This window comes from Rattus norvegicus, chromosome 3 (genome assembly GCF_021556685.1).
Source record: "Rattus norvegicus strain SHRSP/BbbUtx chromosome 3, alternate assembly SHRSP_T2T, whole genome shotgun sequence".
Classification (NCBI taxonomy): domain Eukaryota; kingdom Metazoa; phylum Chordata; class Mammalia; order Rodentia; family Muridae; genus Rattus; species Rattus norvegicus.
This window is the reverse complement of record NC_141536.1, coordinates 143254193-143272315: the sequence shown is the minus strand read 5'-3', so window position 1 is coordinate 143272315 and position 18123 is coordinate 143254193. Positions and strand designations below refer to the sequence as shown.

Genomic DNA, 18123 nt, shown 5'->3' with positions numbered 1-18123 from the left:
TTGGCCTTTTTCCTGGTCTTCTAAAATACCAGGTGTACTGTTTTTCCTGGGCCTTCGCTGTGTCAGCCTCAGGCTACTCTCCTATACGTTGGTACGGCTCACTCCCTGCCATCTTAACAGTCGCTTTTGCTTTTTTAACTTCGTTAGGTTTTTGGTTTGGGGTTTTTGTTGTTGTTATTGTTGTTGTTGTTGTTTTAAATGTTCTTGTTTGCGACAGAGTCTCACTATGCAGCTCTCTAACTATCCTAAAACTCACTATGTAGACCAGGCTAGCCTCAAACTACCAGAGATTTGCCTGCCTCAGCCTCCTAACTACTGAGATTAAGGGTGTGTTCCACTACGACCAGCCATCTTCAGGCTTTCTAAAAAGAAGTCTTTCATGCTCAGGAGTCATGGTTCATGCCTTTAATCCCAGCACAGGGAGGCAGAGACAGGGAGGTCTCTTGGAGTTTGAGGCTAGCCTGGTCTACATACTGACTTTCAGCCCAGCCAAGGTTATATAGTGAAACCCTGTATTAATTAATTAATTAATTAATTAAATGCCTTGCCTGTCCACATTTTAGATAGCAACTGTTCACTACTATAGGCTCTTGTTGGATTCTTCTCCGTAGCAATGTCCCATCTGAAATGTGCATATTGTCTCTCTGCCAAACACACTTTCCACTACAGTGTGATGAGTGTGAGCACAGGCTATTGTCTGTTTTGTTCAGTCTTCAGGGTATAAAATAGTAGATCCCTCATTTAATGTCTGTTTTATGATTCACCATAACAAATCCAACAAAGAAATGTCAAGAAGACTCAGTACTGTCTCAGAAGAATTTCACCAGATGAGAACTTGAAGGGCAATGTTTCTAAAGAAACATACTGACAACATAACACCAGCTAACAGAAATGCAACACTAACTAGTTACCAGGCAGTGCACTGACTGCTGCTAGTCAAGCTTAGTTAATCCCCATACAGCCTTATGAAGTAAGTACTACTAAAATCCCCATAGGTGGGCTGGAGAGATGGCTCAGTGGTTAAGAACACTGACTGCTCTTCCAGAGGTCCTGAGTTCAAATCCCAGCAATGACAGGGTGGCTCACAACCATCTGTAATGAGATCTGATGCCCTCCTCTGGTGTGTCTGAGGACAGCGACGGTGTACTCGCATACATAAAATAAATACAGACTTTTAAAAAATCCCCATAGGCGAAAAGACAGTCACAAAAGAGAACTTCTCCAAAACCACACAGCTAGAGAATGAAGGACTCCAATTTTAGAGTCTACATGCTAAGTGCCTGATGGGGTCAGAAGAGGGCATCAGATCCCTGGAACTGGAGTTACAGATGGTTGCGAGCCACCTTGTGGGGTACTGGGAAACCAGCTCAGGTCCTCTGCAAGAGCAACAGGTGCATGACTGCTGAGCCAGATCTCCAGATCTTCCTAATTATCAAACCCTGTCTTGAAAACCAAACAAATGAAGCCCTAAATAAACAATTTTAACACCCCAGGGCAATCAATAAAAGGGAAGGATAAAGAAGAGATAGTCTGTTGTTTCCTGGGTAGTGTAGTCTAGTATGATGCCTATAGTCACTGCAGGTTTTTTTTTTTTCTCAGTTACCATGAGGGACAACAGCCAAAGACAAGATGGAGGGACAACAGCCAAAGACAAGATGTTGTAGAAGTTTGGGAGGAAAATGAAACTTAGAAAATATTTATGAAAAACTCTGTCTTAAACCTGATGAAACTATTCAGAAAATCCGCTCACTTCTGGAGTTTTTACTTGAGAGTAGTGGTCTGTTGTATATATATATATATTGGCACGCACGTGTGTGAGTGTGTGTGTGTGTGTGTGTGTGTGTGTGCGCGTGTGTGTGTGTAGGTCAGTTTACATGGGTGTCTTCCATGATCTTCCCCCACCTTTAAAAAAAACCACTTATATCTCTGTTTATTTTATTCCCATACTGTATGGTTTTTGTTTCGCCTAGAATGTCTTTTGCTTCTGTGTTTAGGAACACTTTGTTCCAGTATAAGCTAATCTGACCCTGAGCTCTGTAAACTCAGTGCTGTGTTGTAGAAGCTTTGTTTCCCAGGGCATGCTCAAAGACCACACCCAAATGCTCATGTTCAGCCATACTCTGCATTGTTAAACATGTGCAGCAAAAACACAGCCCCCTCTCAGGCCATCCTGCCCTGGTAAGCCAGGTGTGTTGGTACAAGCCACAGTGTCTGGCCCTGGCACACCTCCCAGTCCCACCATTGCACTCACAGAATGGCACACGTTGCTACTTTAAAGTCACATCTTTCACACTTGATGGCTTTTCAGATATGCACACCCTTGATACCTGCCTGAACAGTTTTATGGGTATTCTTATCGTATGCATGAAGGCTTGACCTGCTTGATCTGCCTGGTTTGGTAGTGTTTCCTTGGTTAAGAGGGTGTAGGGACCATTTCACAGGTCACCTTGGGCCACCCACACTGTAAATCTTCTAGGAATAGCCTTCTTTTAAAGAATTATCCTTCCGGGGCTGGGGATTTAGCTCAGTGGTAGAGCGCTTACCTAGGAAGCGCGAGGCCCTGGGTTCGGTCCCCAGCTCCGAAAAAAAGAACCAAAAAAAAAAAAAAAAAAAAAAAAAGAATTATCCTTCCGTTTTATTTTTATTTATGTGTGTGGATATTTTGCCTGCTTGATTGTCTGTGTACTACATTCGTGTAGTGTCCTCAAAGGCTGCAAGAGGGGATCAGATCCCCCTAGAACTAGAGTTACCGATGGTTGTGAGCCACCACAGGGGTGCTGGAAATCAAATGAGGATTTTTTTTTTTTTTTTTGGAAGAGTGCTCTTAACTGCTAAGTCATCTCTTCAGTGCCCCACGACCTTACTTCTTGAGAAAGAGCTTCTCCACCTAGAGCTCGATATTTGCCTGGAAAGTCTCTGTCTCCCAACAATGGGATTACAGATGCATGCTGCTGTACCCAGCTTTCTATGTGGTGTGGGAGAGCCAATCCCAGGTCCCATGTGTGCAGGGCAAGCCCACTAATGACTGAGCTATCTCCTCAGCCCACCCCCAACTTCAACAAATACACCTTCACAGTGGGTTTTCTAACTTGACATTGTAATTTCCTAACTAAAACAGATGAAGAGAACAAACAGAGTCCACATTTTTAAGGGGTTTCACTTACAGAAAGCTTCCTACTCCACACAGGAGGAAATGCAGTGTAAAAGTGGGCACAGAAGGCTACAGAGTGGCATACGGATTGAGAGAGTCAGAACAAGAAGTAGACTATCTCTAGGATACAGAAAAGGGTTTTAAAGTGTCAAGGTCGGGAAAACATTTAAAATTCATCTTATTCAATTGCCTTTTTAAATCATATCGACGCTCTAAAATCAGTCTCTCCCCCATTCCAAGGATAAGGAGGGTCTTACAGGTGGCGGGAGGGAAGCAGGACCGAACCCAAAGCCATCTGAGCCCCGTGGCAGACACTCAGCCCCTTTCTCTCCCCAACATCTGCGAAACATTCATTAGCCTATCCTCATGTGTGTGAAAGCGGGCATCTCAGCGGCTCAAGTGGGAGCTTGTAGTGAGAGACAGGGGAGGAGCATTTTCCCTAAGACAAAGACCATGGCTCTGGACAGACTAAAGAATAGATTTTTTTTTTACACCACTCGTGCCCGAGTCACCCCCACCAATGCATTACTCACTGCTCAGCTCTCATCCTTCCTCGTCTCCTCAGAAGCCTCCAGTGCCTTCCCATTGCCATGCCAACAGCACGAATCAAAAATTCAAATGCCTGCAGGGGCCAGGAAGCATGTTAGGAGCAAGATAACAAGGAGTGGAGGCTACTGTAGTACTAGAGAGTGCACGCAGAGAGAGGTGACAGCTAGCCAGCTGTTACTAGGACAAGATTGTTCCAGAGAACCCCTAAATACGGATTGTTTTTCACATGAAATCGTCCAGTTTCTACGATCAGATCATATTTTTAAAATAAACCTATATAAGCCAAATAAATATGTCTGCAGATTAATCACTGTAGGTTGTGGCCTAAAAACTGACAATTTCTTACTGTTTGGTTAAAGTCTATAACTAGACACCTTTGAGGTTTGTGTTATCTATTGCTGCAAAATAAACCACTCAAACGACTTAAAACAGTGATTTGTTACTGTTTGTTTTTTTTTGTTTGTTTGTTTGTTTGTCTGTTTTTCGGAGCTGGGGACCGAACCCAGGGCCTTGTACTTGCTAGGCAAGCGCTCTACCACTGAGCCAAATCCCCAACCCCTTGTTACTGTTTTTAAATTTATATCAGAGGGGTTGGGGATTTAGCTCAGTGGTAGAGCGCTTGCCTAGGAAGCGCAAGGCCCTGGGTTCGATCCCCAGCTCCGAAAAAAAAAAAAGAACCAAAAAACAAAACAAAAAAAAAAATTTATATCAGTGTCTGGCCTGTGGGTGTGCACACCACATGCATTCTGTGCGCTGGGAGGGCGGAAGAGAATCTCAGATCTCATTAAGACTGGACCTACCGTAGGTCGTCAGCCAAACGTGGGTGCCAGGCTAAGAGCAGTCAGTGCTTTCAGTCCCTGAGCCATCTCTCCAGCTCCTGATTTGTTATTTCTTATAAACGTATGGGCCAATCATCTGCTTCTGTTTCTATGCTTCTACATGCAGGTCACTGGCTAAGTTGAAAGGAGACACTGCCGTGTTTCGTCAGGTTTGACGTGTTTTGAATATCACAGCGATCGCCCAGCATGGAAAGAACTTACATAAATATGGGTGGTCATGACATGGCAGACTTAGAGGCGCTGTAAGGAGGATACACAGATCCTTCTTCACTCGAGGAATGCGTGTGCAGTGAGGGCAGCCCAGGGGAGCTTCCCCAGTGTGCGTGGCCTTTAATACAACTATAAGAGTATGTGTGTCCTGCTCACCTAGGACCAAGGCCTTGTGTCTTTTTAAGTCCTTCAGTGTAGTCCCACAGGATGACCACAGTCCCACAGGATGACCACAGTCCCGCAGGACGACCACAGTCCCACAGGATGACCATAGTCCCACAGGATGACCACAGTCCCACAGGATGACCACAGTCACACAGGATGACCACAGTCCCACAGGATGACCACAGTCCCACAGGATGACCACAGTCACACAGGATGACCACAGTCACACAGGATGACCACAGTCACACAGGATGACCACAGTCACACAGGATGACCATAGTCCCATAGGATGACCACAGTCACACAGGATGACCACAGTCACACAGGATGACCACAGTCACACAGGATGACCACAGTCACACAGGCTGACCCCAGGAGATGCTGTCAGATCCCACTGACCTGAACTGGAACTTCAAGTACCCTAAGAATAGTCTAACTTCCCCACTGCCCAGTGCCATGAGGTCTACAGAAGGGAGCTCATGTAGACTGAAAACTGCCTATCAAGAGAATTGCAGAACGGGGCAAGGGTGTCACACACCGACTCCTAGTACAATGCAGGCCAGTCTGGGTTGAATCCTTGTCACCGTGAATGTCTAAAACGTAAAGACATTTCTCATTTTAGGTGCGTCCATTAGTGAGCCTCAGTCAGGAACTTGGCCCTCCCTACTGGCCAATAATTGGTGACATTGGAGCCAGAAATCGAGATGAGCCTCTTTATAACCCAATCCAGCCACTAATGGGCCAGCTCCAGCGGTTCTCTGTCCCCTCTAAAGTGGGGAATATATATATATATATATATATATATATATATATATATATATATATATATATATAAAACATTGGCCTAGAAAGTTATTTCGAAAACTAGAAATAATGTGTTTATTATCCCCTGTCACATAGAAGATGCTCTCAGGTGATTGTTATGAGATGAAAAGCAAGAGCTCTGACTTACTGACGGGAAAAATAAAAATCATTCCTGAAGCTTGACTTTTGGAGAGCGTACATCCGAGTTCTTTTCCTAAACAAATCCCCTGTAATGCAGGAAGGTAGGGAGAGGAGGAGGAGGAGGAGGAAGAGGAGGAAGAGGAAAGCTTGACAGGTTATAACTATTTTTCTCTAAAATTTGCTTCGCTCTGTCACCCCAACCCACTCGCCGCTGTGCTGACTGTGGGCCACAGGCATGAGTGCTGGTTCGAGAGCACTAGCTCTGAGCCATCCTGGCTGAGAGTGAAGCGAGTCCACGCGGCAGGATCAGAGCGCCCAGGGTAACAGGCTTGCAGCGCGCAGCCTCCACCATTGGGCTGGCTGCCGGCATCTCAGGGCTACAGGGAAAGTTCCAAGTCAAGCAAGGCATGTGTCTCTCATTGCCCCTGGCTGGGCTCTCAGCGCCTTCGCTCTCCTCTCTGCCTTGCCAGTAGGCTCCATATTCATTTTATATCAAACGGGAGACAGGCTGGCATCTTTAAAGTATGGTCTCCATTAAGGAGGCAGTAAATTATTCCCATCTTCCCTTCTTTGCCAGGGCCTATAAGGCCCCTAACAAGAACAGCACTGCCTCCCACACCCAAGTGACCTCCCTCACCCTGTGCCACCACCAAGAGTGGCGGCACCCAGATCAGAGGCAGCTGCGTTAATTGAAAGGGACATTAAGGGCTTGCTTGCTCAAGCAGAAGCACATTAGAAGGAATATAAACAAGGGCACACGGTGTTCTGTGGCATTTGTATTAACAAGAAAACCCATTTCTGAAGCATCGTATTCAAAAAAGGACTGAGCGGCCAGGAAATGATATATAGGTCTTCTGCCCGCCTCCGCCTTACTCTTAGTGTTCCGAAGGGGAACATAGGCCACCAGCAACATTCCAGCCACCATCCTTTCTGTCCTTGCCTCCTGGGTGCTAGTCTGCAGGTCTCACTGGTCATAATCCCCACTTGCTCCCCCAAACCCGCTTTTCCAGAGTATCTTAAGAGCTCATGACTGGGTGTTGGCCCCAGGTGGTTTTATTTGATGCACTTCAACAATTCTTGACCAGGTAGCCTGAAAATGTCTCGGTTTTGAATCCAATCAGGGGACTCGTAGTGCCTGACTCAGGCCTTGCCAATCAGAACGTTCTTGTCCTCCTGCCCACAGGGAATCCCTTTCCACATGCACACAGGCATGCCAAGCCAAATGATTAAAAACTAGTTAAAACTTAGTCTGCTTCTCTGACGGCCTGGTCCTGCCAGTCAGAGCTGCAAAATTTAAATCTGGGCTGGTTAGGAGAAGAACATTCTGCGAAGGGAGACATAGACGATCAAATTTCACCCCACGAGGGAAGGCACACTCCCTCCAGCCAGTGTGGGTGGTGGAAATGATGTGGCGGAGTACTAGTCTGGTAAGCGTCCGGTGCTGTGCTGTGGTATCGCGGTTCATTTTGTGACGCCGAGGTTCAAACCCGGGGCTTCGCACATATTCGACAGGAGCTCTACCTGGCATCTCCAGCCTGCGCTCGCATTCTAACGCCATCTTGAGGATGGACCTGTGGGACCTCAGCAAGCACAAGGCAGCCGGAAGCAGAACGAATATTTGCACATCAAAGCTTGAACTCCAGGAACTTGGAACCCAAGACTACTGTCCAAAAAGTCTAGCTGCCCTGACGTAGGAGGAATCATATGGAGAGAACGCATAAAGAGAAGAGTCTAAAACCCCATGAAGACTCATAGCAGCTTCCCTGCTGAGCCCAAGGTTCAACCAATGCAGCCATAAAGAGATCATCAGTAAAGTCAGTTGTAAAACCACCCAGCTGAGCCCAGCCCAGACTGAAAATGCACAAGGGAATCAGGCGGCTTTTTAATCCACAAAAGTTGCAGCAAGGATGCTTTGTTGCAGAGCAATAAGCCACCCTAACGACACTCATGTTTGTCATATTGCACAGCTCCTGGGTTCTCAAAATCTTCTCACTTGGGGCTGGAGAGATGGCTCAGTGGTTAAGAGCACTGACTGCTCTTGCAGAAGGACCCAGGCTCATTACTAGGCACCCATATGACAATCACTCACAGCTGTCCGTAACTCCAATTTTAGGCGACCTGACACCATCTTTGGCTTCCGTGGTCACCTGCACATGCATACTCGAGAACAATTTTTTGTTGTTGTTTTGTTTAAAAAAACAAAAACAAAAAAAAAAAAAAATCCGGGCTAGAGAGATGGCTCAGTGGTTAAGAGCACTGACTGCTCTTCCAGAGGTCCTGAGTTCAATTCCCAGCAACCACATGGTGGCTCACAACCATCTGTAAACGGATCTGATGCTCTCTTCTGGTGTGTCTAAGACAGCTCAGTGTACTCATATATGATAAATAAATAAATCTTTTTTTTAAAAAAATCCAAAACGGTCCTACTCTTGAAAGAATGGTGGCGTTCACTTCCTCACTTCATAGGTGAAGAAGCCATGGCCAAGCAGGAGCAGAGCTTCCAAATTCCTAGGCTTCTAGGTCAGCTCCTTCAGAGGTGAGGAAGCCATGGCCAAGCAGGAGCAGAGCTTCCAAATTCCTAGGTTCTAGATCAGCTCCTTCAGTGGTGAGGGCTTCCACCCAGGTGAAGACCGTCAGGAGCAGCTAGTGTTGGGGAAGCTCACTGGGGGAGTCACCATGACCTAGTTTCCAGTTACAAGTTCTGTGGCTGTATGAGCAGAAGCAACTCAAGCCATTTTCCTGTTAGAGTCTCAGGCTTCCCAATTGTCCGGGGAACAAAAAAGCTTCCAGACCAGCAGTTGGCACAAGCAAGGGAAATAGGTGGGGTGAGTACCATTATGGTGACCACATGATCCCTAAAGAGGCATAGTCACCGAAAAGCTCCAGCAAAGGGTCACCAAGTAAGAACCTGAGTCCCATGTGACCTGGTTAACTTTTTTTTTTTTCAGTTTTTTTTTCTCTAGAGAAACTGGAAACTTAAGTTTACAACATGAAATTTCCAAACATCAAAATACTATTAATTCATCTGAATTTTCAAAAGTCGCCTTCTTCTTCCCCTTCCTCTTCCTCCTCTTCTTCTTTGGTGTTGTTGGGGTTTTGTCTTTGGTTTTTTTTTTTTTTTTTTTTTTTTTTTTGAGGGAGTGGGCTTTTCTGTGTAGCCCTGGCTCTCCTGGAACTCACTCTATGAGACCAAGCCAGCCTCGAACTCTGAGATTCCCCTGCCTCTGTCCCCAGGTGCTGGGATTAAGGCATGTGCCACCACTGGCTGACCACAATTATTTCAAAATGTCGTGCCAGCATTTATCAAAGGATATCCACTCAGCCCACCCTGTCCTAGGCACACGAGAATGGGCCTCGCTGTGTAACCTCACCAGGGCATAAGGCCTGCCCAGTAGAGACTCCAGGGTGTGACTGTCTTTGTTCTTTCTCTGGATTCTCATCTCCAGTTCTCCCATCCCTGTGACTGTAGGAAAAGGATGCAGACCCCAGCTTCAGATGATGCATCTAGCTGGTAGAATGTCATAGAAGAGAGAGGTAGGAGTGGAAACAAATTAACACTCTGTAGCTTAATATAATGGTGAAGGATCCTGACCCAAACATACCCGACTCTACTGTAAGCTGTGTGCCTCTGGGCTAGTTCTTCTCTTTCCCATCTCAGCTCACTCATCTATAACAAATGCTGTTCCTAATCACGTAAATTTTAGTCGGATTAAGACAACACATACTATACATTGACTGCCTCCAAACAATTTTGTCTCCCTTGCTAAAATCTGGCTCCATTTCCTAGACTCTCTAGCAGGTGGGGTTGGCCATACAGACAAAGTCCAGCTGATGATAAACAAGTGGAAATTGTTTGGTGTTACCAGAAAAGTGTTTTGGTTGAGTGCTTGTTTTATTTCGAAGCAGGATCTCATTGGCTAGTCTGAAATTCACCATGTGGACCAGACCAGAGTAGTCTGGAATTCACAGAGACCTGCCTCCCAGAATCCTGGGATTAAAGATGTGTGCTGACAAGTCCAGCAAGGTCCAGTTATTCAGGGTCCCGAAGAGGTGCTACCTGAGGATTGGGGGTGGGGGGAGAAAAGAAGGAGACCAAGCAAGGTTCTGTTGTCAAGGTCTCGTTTATTGAGAGGAATGTACAGCATTTAAAGCTCTGAAGCAGGAATTGAAGCAGGAACTAAAGCTTACTGGGAAGTGCCCAAGGACATAAGGTAAATCATTAAACTGCAAGATATTCTCCTTAGACACTGAGGCAACAGTCTTCCGGGGACATATTCTTTCTTTGAAAAGGTCAAGCCCTTCTCAGGAATCTGCTCAGGGACATCTGGTGTTTGCTCAGGCTAAAACATCCTGTGATTGTTCCCGGAATCTTCCTGGGAGAGGCTTTTGTCCAACAATCTCATAATCTTTTTTTTTTTTTTTTTTTTTTTTTTGGAGCTGGGGACCGAACCCAGGGCCTTGCGCTTCCTAGGCAAGCGCTCTACCACTGAGCTAAATCCCCAACCCCTTCAACTGGTATTCTTAACCTTTTGCATGACACCCTCCCTCATCTTCCCTTCGTTTCACCCTCTGATCACTTGTTCCGTGTTTCAATTGGAACACAGATTTGATACCCTGAGGCACAGCAGCCATATTGAAACCCTGAGAACAAGAATTGACTTGCTGAACCTGACGGAGAAGAAATATAGAGCTAAGATTCTCCAGAATTCTTGTTACCTGTGATAAATGTCCTGTGGTGGTGCTGCTGTTTTGAATCTTGCTCCTTTCTGTCAAGCACATTTCTGACTCACACAGCATAATTTCTAGTTCATTCTAGTGTTCAGTAAACATTACCTAGTGCTGCTTTACCAGCGTTAACTTTTATAATCACAACCACCTATGCTATGCAGATTATTACCCTCAGTTTAAAACTGAGGGAAGCCAGACTGCTCCCCCAGGGTGGGTTGAAAGTCTCAATGACATAGGTTGTCCTAACAACAACCATTTACTCCGAGCTGACACAGTTCTAAATGCTTCCCACATCTTGCTCTGCCGAATCCTCACAGCAGCCCATGAGGAAAAAGTTGTTATTACTCCCAGTTAGATGAGGAAGCTGAGTGTCTGTCAGAGAGGTGAAGTTGTCAACTTACAACCAGCCTCAAATTCTACAGTGTGTGAGTGTGTGTGTGTGTGTATGTGTGTGTGTCCATGGGTGTGTGCATGTGTGTATGTGTGTGTGTCCATGGGTGTGTGCATGTGTGTGTGTGTGTATGTGTGTGTCCATGGGTGTGTGCATGTGTATCATATGCATGCCTGGCACCAGTGGGATCACAAGAAGGCAGAACTAGATGGAGTTACAAATGGTTATAAGCTACCATGTGGGTGTTGGGTCCAGGTCTTTCAGAAAAGCAGCCAGTATTCTTTTTTTTTTTTTCTTTTTTTTTTTCCAGAGCTGGGGACCGAACCCAGGGCCTTGCACTTGCTAGGCAAGCGCTCTATCACTGAGCTAAATCCCCAACCCTGGCAGCCAGTATTCTTAACCCCCAAGTCATCTCTCCAAACACCTTATCGCCCTTTGACAATATTTTAAAATTACATTTATTTATTTATTTATTTATTTATTTATTTATTTATTTATTTATTCGAAACAGAGGTTTGCTATGTAGTATTGCTCTGGAGTATTGCACTATGCTCACTATGCAGACTAGGATGGCCTTAAACTTGAAATGATCTGCCTACTCTGTCTCCCGAGTGAGTGCGATGAGACTGAAGACTTGTGCCCAGTAGATGTGTTTGTCTGTGTGCTTGCACACATGCTTCTGATGGCTCATGCCAGGCATGTGGAGATCAGAAAGAAAGCTACCTGTTGGAGTCAGTTCAATCCCTCTCTCACAAGGGTCCCAGGAATAGAACTCAGGCCGTCACGCTCAGCAGCATGCATTTACCCACTGAGCCACCTCACCAGCCCTCCATCACGTCTAAGTCAAAGAGTCTTTATTTGTACCCTAGCCCTGCCCCTACTCAAGTTGGTGTCTGGGTGTCAGCCAGTCTCCTTGTGAATTCCTTATGCTATCCCAAGAGACAATGGATGATATATGGACTTCCTAATGTGAGTCACCCTCCCTTCCCCATTGGTTCAGTGGAGTAGCAAGAGCCCATAATGCATGGTTTAGAGGAGTGGAATTCACTTGGCATGGACTGACCACTTCAGAGATGATTACTGCAGGTAGGACGCTGTTGAGGGGTTTTCCTGGCCATAAAAGCAAGCTTGGAATATACTCAGGGAACCAGAGCAGACTGGAGATGAAATGCCACAGAGATATCCACCATCGAGTGACAGGTGGTAAATTGATAGTGACCTCCATATCCTTTTCCCCAGAGCGTGGAATAATGTTTTCACTGTCTCCTGGAGGCCCCCCAGAGAACTGGACCTGGTTGTCTTAGGTGGAAAATAACCATTTATTGGCAGACTTTCCTTTCTGTCCCACTCCCTTACTAAACTGGTTTCTTCAGATCCATCCCAGCAAATAAAACACTTGTTTTCAGTTTGGAGCTTTTTGCTTTTGTTTTGTTTTGTTTTGTTTATTTGTTTTTGACAGGTCTCCCTGTGTTGCCTGGGTAAGCTTTGAACTCCTGATCTTAAGCAGTCTTCCCCCCTTCAGCCTCCCAAGTACAGAGACTATAAGCATAAACTACCATACCATGCATTTATCTTCAGTTCTTGTCCTAAGGTATACATCCGAAGTAACCCTTAGACACCATCCACTATTTTAACAGTTTTTTTTAAAGATTTATTCATTTATTATATATGAGTACACTGTAGCTGTCTTCAGACGCACCAGAAGAGGGCATTGGATCTCTTTACAGATGGTTGTGAGCCACCATGTGGTTGCTGGGAATTGAACTCAGGACCTCTGGAAGAGTAGTCTTAACTCTTAACCGCTGAGCCATCTCTCCAGCCCCATCCACTATTTTAAAATATGAAATCTGTTATATGTTCTACGGAGGGCTGATAGACAGTAAGAATGTGACAGACCCAAGGCAGTTATTGTCAACATTCAACAAACCACTTCAAACGTGGATTTACCAAGCACAAGATAGACGTATACGTTAATGCTTTTTGCTTATTTTAAAATATACGGGTGGGTTATGGTCCAATCTTTTGGTTGATTAATTTTTGAGGAAAACATTCCACCATGTTATCCAGTTGGCCTAAAACTTGGCTCAAGTGATTCCCCTGCTTTGATTTCTCAAGTATGGCTACTTGACAATCTTGACACCTTTGGGCAAGAAAGTTCCACACTGCCCCTTAAGGCTTCGGAATGAGTGGAGATATGACTGGGAGCCTTGAAAAGGAATCCAGAAGTCAGATTTGATCAGTGGTGTGGCAGAGCCAGGAAAATAGATCTAGAATTAGTATTCAGGGCTGGCATGACCCAACCCTCATATCCAGGGCAGAATTTGCCAAGTCACAAACAGAGACACTGTGAAACTGGCCAGGAATCCGTTCTCCCAGGAGTTCAAGGTCAGTGGGTACTCATGTTTCCAAAAGTACTACCTCAGAGAGCCAGGAAACTGCTGCCTGGTTTGCCATCCAAGTCCAGCCATCCTGACAACATTTAAGGTTAAATCCTACCCACAGCTCTACAAGGACCATATCTGAAGAGCCATTGAAGACAGCATGAGATGGGGCTGTCCCCTTAAATAGCACTACTTTATAGCAGCGTCACATCAGTGTAGGTAGAACTTCTAGATCACAGCTCTACTCCTCCAACAATATACACACCAGCCTCTGATGGTGCAGACTGGGCAAGCGTCTTTGTGTGGTTTGAATGAGTGTGGCCTCACCAGCTCTCATATTTGAATCAGTGGTCCCCACTTGGTGGTTACAATTGGGGAAGCCTTGCTGGTGGACATGTTTCACTGGAGTGGGTGGTGAGAGCGTAAAGGCTTGTACCATTTTGAGTTTGCTCTGCTTCCTGTTATTTTTAGAGATAAGAGCTTCCAGCTGTGGCTCCAGCCACCATGTCTGCCACCTGTGGTAATATTTCCTCACCGTGATGGTGGTTGCTCCTATTCCTCTGTAGATGTCCAAATTAACTCTTCTATAAGTCGTCTTGATGGCGGTGTTTTTTTTTTTTAAGAGCTCTTTTTTTTTAAAGATTTATTCGTTTATTATATATAAGTACACTGTAGCTGTCTTCAGACGCACCAGAAGACGGCATTAGATCTCTTTACAGATGGTTGTGAGCCACCATGTGGTTGCTGGGAATTGAACTCAGGACCTCTGGAAGTGTAGTCGGGTGCTCTTAACCACTGAGCCATCTCTCCAGCCCCCTTGATGGCGGTGTTTTATCACAGCAATAGAAAAGTAAGGCACAGGTGTGGCAGCGAATGTCTTCAATCCCAGAACTCTCAAGGCAGAAGCAGGTGAACCTCTGTGAGTTAAAGGCCAGCCTGGTCTACATAGTGAGTTCTAGGACATCCAGGACTACATAGAGAGACCCAGTCTCAAAACCCAAAAAGAAAAGAAAAGTAACTAAAACAGTTTTCCATTCACCTCATGTTCTGTTCTCATAAGAAGCACACGGTCTTGTGGTTCCCTGTGATTTTCTCAGTGTTCCTCAACTGTATTCTGCTAATGATTGGTCCAACCCATAAGCAAGGGATTCAAACCAGGCCAGTTAATGGCATCTCCTTTCTACACAAGGTGAAAACTTTACTAAAGTGCTGTGTTCTCTCTCCTCCAGAAATTACTAGAGCCCAAAGGCTGTAACTCTGGAGTCTCTGCTGTGCATAATCCTCTCCCTGTGGAGAAGAGAAGAGCCTCAAGGAGTTCAGATTTCTGAATGCACGTATCCCTTGGATCTGCTCTGCCCTGTTCATATAGGCCAATAAATATATAGGCCACATATAGATCAATAAATCCTCATCTTGCTCAAACTGATAGCAATTGGGTTTATCCCAACAAAGAACCCTTGATCAACACATATATTCCCCAAAATGAGAGAGAAGCCTCCAGGAGGCTTCTGAGGCAACAGATGGTCACCTGTTCATTGGTATGGCTGGGACTAGAGGGAAGCTGCTTTCTTAATGATGGCTGCCAATAGGTGGTCTTCAAGTACTTAAAATCCTTTCTGGACCTTCTAAGAATACATATAATTCGCCACCACAAACACACACACTCCAGTGATAAAGGAAAAAATCTTTAAGGTAAGGTGTTAATGTAAGGCAGCATTCCCAGGTCAGCTGCCATATTGTATAACTCCCCTGTTAATCCCATTTCCTAAATCTGTTCTCTTCAACCAAAAGGGTCTTAAGTATTGTTCTGACCCTTACACTCTTCCTCCTTTTTTGGTCATTTCTAAATGAATTTATTATGTCTTATAACCTTCTATAACCATAAAAACTAGAACAATACCATTCTTTATGAGGAATTGCACAATGCACAATTCCTCTCACACAGAGGATCCTGTATGCATGAAAAGCCTGAACCGAAAGCACTGGGCTACTGCCGAGTCCTCTCAGAGACAGGGCAGAGGAGGAAGTGGAGGGCCCCAAACTCTGAGTCAATGTTTCAATGTCTAATTTCTTTATGACTGGGAAGAGATGTTGGTTAATTAGAAAAATGAGTGTGAATTTTTCTAAAGCCCTACTCGAGAGGAAACTATTGTGAATATCCATTATTTTGAGGGTTAATTGTATTATGGTACTTTAGAAGGGAACATAGGGAAGATTTACAAAGAAGGCTTGAGGTCCATTTTAAGATAATGACAGGTGGGGTTGGGGATTTAGCTCAGTGGTAGAGCGCTTGCCTAGCAACCGCAAGGCCCTGGGTTCAGTCCCCAGCTCCGAAAAAAAAAAGAAAAAGAAAAGAAAAGAAAGATAATGACAGGTGATGGATTCTGCTGATGCCTGGAACATGGCCTCCCTACCCTCCACCTCCATAGGTAGCACATGACTTCCTTGTCTTGACCCTGAGCTTGGCCACGAGACTTGCTTTGGCTGCTAGAATATCACCAGATGTGGACACAAGGATCTGAAAGATGCTGCCACTGCCGGGCACATTCTTTTGCAATTCCATCAACTCCAGTTTTTTTTTTTTTTTTTGGTTCTTTTTTTTCTTTTTTTCGGAGCTGGGGACTGAACCCAGGGCCTCGTGCTTCCTAGGTAAGCGCTCTACCACTGAGCTAAATCCCCAGCCCCAACTCCAGTTTTAAATAAGCTCAAGTTAACCTGGGAACAGAATGGGAGATACAGTAAGCAGAGCTACCCTGATGACCAGGAGACCCAAAACCCTACAGAGATGTTGTCATATGCCAGTGGGAGTGTGTTTTTTTGTTGTTTTGTTTTGTTTTCTTAAAGTGTATGGTGTTTTGTCTGTCTATGCACCACATGTGTGTAGTTCTCACAAGGCCAGAAGGGGGCGTTGGATGTCCTTAAACCTGTGTTAGCTGCCATGGAAACCTGGGAACTTGGCAATGGCAGCCAATGCTCTTAATTGCTGCGCTACCTCTCAAGACCTGAGGGAGTTTGTTTCAATTGTTCGGTGAAATTACTTTAGCAAAAACTCATTGACACAAGTCATCTATATGGTTTCCTTTGAGCAGCAAAATTGGGAAGGCCCAGAAAAGTGTGGGTTATTTTGCTAAAAATATTAACATCACTGGAGCTAGACATGGTGTCTCATGCCTAAAATCCTAGAATTCAAGAAGGTGAGACAGATTGATCACCATGGAACAACTGGACTATATAGTGAACTCCAGGGCAGCCTGGGCCACAGAGTGAGATCCTGTCTCGGAATAAATATGTAATGTTAAAGTATCGAAGTGAACCATTTGCTCACCTTTTTAAAATTTAATCTTCGTTCTATAGATATGGGTGTTTTGGCTGCCTGTGTGTCTGTGCAAGACTTGCATGCTTGGTGACTGCAGAGCCCAGAGAAGGACATTCAGATCCCTTGGAACTTGAGTTACAACTTTTACGATGAGAATCAAATTCGGATCCCCTGGAAGAGCAGCCAGCACTTTTAACCACTATCTCCAGACCTCGGCTTTTGCTATTAGCATTAAAATGAAGTCAAGACGGACCCAGCAATGCCCCAGTTGTGTTCAGAGTAGAGAAGAGAATGGTGAAGTTTCACGTCTGGGAGCTCACAGGCCCCCGAAGCTGACCCTCGTTGTGGGACTTGTGCTGTGACGGAGCATGGATGGTGGGCTTCCCTCCTTGTTCTTGCTGGATGAACCAAGAATGTCAGGCTGTGACTATCCTTTCCCCAGGCCGTTTCTCAAGTAAGCAAGATCGAGGGATGGAGTCGTGTGTTTCCCCAGACAAAGAACAGGCTGGATAGTGCTATTGTGAAAGAGGTAATTTCCCCAAACTCCGTTTTCCCACCCTGTTACCCTGTGCACAGCCACCGGCATCCCCTCCTCAGGACTTGGGCAGCATGGAGAACCCGTGTGAACTTGTGGTTCTGCCTCCTCCATCTCTATGAGGAATGCAGTCCCTTGTGACTGGGCTTGGAAGCTATTTTGGCCGGACCCCTATTAGTCTCGCTGATAAAACAGCATGTAGGACAAAAATCTCAGAGGATCTCCTCCACGGATGTCAACTGTCTCAACCATCATACAGGAATGAAGCTTGCAAACTTCTTTGGAGAAAAGAGGTTTCTGGAGAAAACAGAGGCAAGAAAACTTAAGAAATTCTGGACTGTATAAACTAGATCCAAGGCTGTATGTAATTTTAAACATGTCACACAAATGTGCACACAAACACACACACACACCAAAACCAAGAGATTTCTGTACTTAAGATACAGTCTAACACTAACAAAACTGTTTTTTTAAAAAAAAGTCTTATTTCTTGATCCGTCTGCTATTTCTCCCACATACATGCCAATTAAATAGTACTTTGAACACCAAGGCTCACAGTTGAGGTGTTATACACTTCTGCGACTCTAAAGTTCACAATGTGCTTTTTCCGTTCTCTCTGGTTCTCACCCCTGTGCTGACACCAGAGAAAGCGCACCATGCCTTGGAAAACTGAAGAAATCAAGGACATTCTGCTTTCAGCCCAGGGGAAGGACACCAAATCTGTCGAGATCAAGAAGAACAAGGATAATGTGAAGTTGGAGGTTTGCTGTAGCAGGTACCATTACAGCCTGGTTGTCACAGACAAGGAGAAGGCAGAGAAGCAGCGGTCTCCACCCCCAGGATGAACAGTGAAGCAGCTGAAGTGAACCAGACCTCTGCATGTGACTATTGAGAAGTCAAAATAAAAAGCTTA

The 18123-nt window shown here is 45.2% G+C and overlaps 1 pseudogene; it reads left to right on the top strand.

Annotated features, from left to right (window-relative positions):
• Positions 1–17826: 17826 nt before the first annotated feature.
• Positions 17827–18076, top strand: Rpl38l6 (ribosomal protein L38 like 6; annotated as a pseudogene).
• Positions 18077–18123: the final 47 nt, after the last annotated feature.